At 38.9% G+C, this 2,621-nt stretch overlaps 1 pseudogene across 1 annotated transcript; it reads left to right on the forward strand.

The window, feature by feature from the left end:
* Positions 1–431: 431 nt before the first annotated feature.
* LOC308260156 (small ribosomal subunit protein uS2B-like) lies at positions 432–1,310 on the forward strand (annotated as a pseudogene). Its single transcript has one exon. The product of its transcript is annotated as a small ribosomal subunit protein uS2B-like (transcript).
* The last annotated feature ends 1,311 nt before the right edge of the window (positions 1,311–2,621 follow it).

Here is a 2,621-nt window from a genome sequence, read left to right on the forward strand (position 1 = left end):
TATCCAAGTAACTTAAGAGTGAAAGATTTAAAAAGTCATCCAAGTGACTTAGAAACTTAGGTAGGGTAACAGACTTCCTTGAGCAGATCAAGATCAAGAAACTTAGATTATGAGACCAACCCATCTTTTAAGTTTTGGTGCCCATGACATATTGACTATAAAAAGGGTTTTTCAAATCACTCTGGGTCACTAGAAATTATTCATTCAGCATACTAACCCATCTCTCCTGATATCCACTCTTAATCATCTAAGAAAGCATTGTCTAACACTGCTTAGAATGATAGAATTGCTTTTTTAGTAGATAAATGTTTTCCTAATGTGGAAGTTCAGAATTAATTATGGAAATATTTAGCCCTTTCTGTGCTGCCCAGAGAGAGGTCCATACAGCGTTGTTTTTGATTCCCGGCATAACTTAAAGGGAAACTATCACAATGTCCGAAGCCCTTGATGTCTTGCAAATGAAGGAGGATGCCTTCAAATTCCTTGCGGCAGGAACCCACTTAGGTGGCACCAACCTGGATTTCCAGATGGAACAATATATCTACAAAAAGAAAAGTGATGGCGTCTACATCATAAAACTGAAGAAGACCTGGGAGAAGCTTCTGCAGGTGGCTCGAGCCAGTCTCGCCACTGAGAACACTGCTGACCTCAGTGTCATATCTTCCAGTAACACTGGCTGGTGGGCCATGCTCAAGTTTGCTGCAGCCACTGGAGCCACCCAGATCGCTGGCCACTCACTACTGGGACCTTCACCCAGCAGATCCAGGTGGCCTTCTGGGAGCTGAGTCTGCTGGTGGGGACTGACCCCAGGGCTGACCACCAGCCTCTCACAGAGGCATCTTCCATTAACCTGCCTACCACTGTGCTGAGCAACACAGACTCTCCCCAGCACTACATGGACATCACCATTCCCTGCAACAACCAGGGAGCTTGCTCTGTGGGGGCTCATGTGGATGCTGGCCCTAGAAGTCCTGAGCTTCCGAGGCACCATCTCCCAGGAACACCCGTGGGAGGTCAGGCCTGATCTCTACTTTTACAGAGATCCTGAAGAGATTGAAAAGGAATAGCAGGCTGCTGATGAGAAGGGAGTGGCCAAGGAGGAATTCCAAGGTGAATGGACTGTGCCACCCCAGAGTTTGCCGCCACTCAGCCAGAGATCACAGACTGATGGGAGGGATGTAGGTGGCCTCGGTGCCCATTCAGCGTTTCCTACTGAAGACTGGAGAGCCCAGCCAGCCACTGAAGACTGGTCTGCAACTCCCACTGCCCAGGCTACAGAGTGGGTCAGAACAACCACCCAGTGGTGTTAAGCTGCCTAAAGACACCAGCAAAGTATGAATAAATTTGGTGGGAAATAAACATCAGTTTCTAAAACATATATATATTTAAGAGAATCAAACACAGTATTAATATGCACATGTTAGAAAGCATGCTTGGCTTTTGGGTATTTAAAATGTTTAAAATATTTGAGTCTACTAGAAAATAGGTAAAAATTTGTGATTCAACTTAAAATATGTAAATAAGTAATTGCCTTAGTCTGGTGATTTAAGCAGAAATTTTATTTACTTTATATAGTAATTACAGTAAGTTTATGGAGTATTAAAACATTTAAGAGAACTTAAGTTTCACAGTATTTCTATGTCTAATTTATTAGAGACAACAAAGATATTTTAAATACCCTAGAAAGTTTTGCTTTTAAATCATACATTTGAAGTATCTAAATAAGAAATCAAATATATTTCATTTATAAATTTAGTTTAAAATGCTTAAAGAAGTTTAATTAACTTAGTTTGTAAATGAAACTAAATGTTAATCAAAGGCTTCATGAAGAAAGTGATTGCTAAATTTGCCAGGCTTATAAATACAAGATTAGGGAAGAGCTAAGCTTTCGAATTTTCGAGTCTAATAATTCAAATATATTTTTAGCTAAATGAAACTTCTAAATAATTTTTCCTACACTCAAAATCTGTTCCTTAAAATATTGATACTGACAAACCACATAAAGCCAAACAGAAGATAAGAAAACAGAGATCTCCTACAATTGAACATATAACAAATGTCTTCAAATACATTCAACTTTAAGAAACAGAACAGAGTAGTGGTCACAATTCAGTTCCTGGAGTCAGGTCCACATGGTTTGTATCCCAGTTGTTCCATATACTAGTTCTGACACTCTAAGTGCTAAGGTTTCTAAGATTCATTTTTCTTGTTAGAAAAATGGAAAAACCAATAGTTCATATGCACTGTTGAAAGACTTGAATAAGATAATGCTTATAAATTTTTCAGCAGATTCCCTGGCACCAAAGGAAAGGCTAAATACATGTTCGCTGGTATGTTTTGAGGAATCTCCTTTTCTAGGAACAATTCTTTGCTTGTTTTCTACATGGATGCCCTTAGAAACAAAATGTAATAATTATAAATTCAGTGAAATTCTTTCTAGACAGTTCTGTACCTGGTAGTGGATAGTGAGAAGGTAGAATGGCTTTATTTTCTGGTGAGTAGAAACCACAATAATTAGAAATCATAAAGAACACGGTTCATCAACAACAAGCTCCTTTTGTTTTCTGATAAAAACTCTTAGGTATTCACCCCTAAAGGAAATGTACTTATAAAAGTGCACT

The sequence above is a fragment of the Muscardinus avellanarius genome (assembly GCF_963383645.1).
Source record: "Muscardinus avellanarius genome assembly, chromosome: 3".
Taxonomy (NCBI): domain Eukaryota; kingdom Metazoa; phylum Chordata; class Mammalia; order Rodentia; family Gliridae; genus Muscardinus; species Muscardinus avellanarius.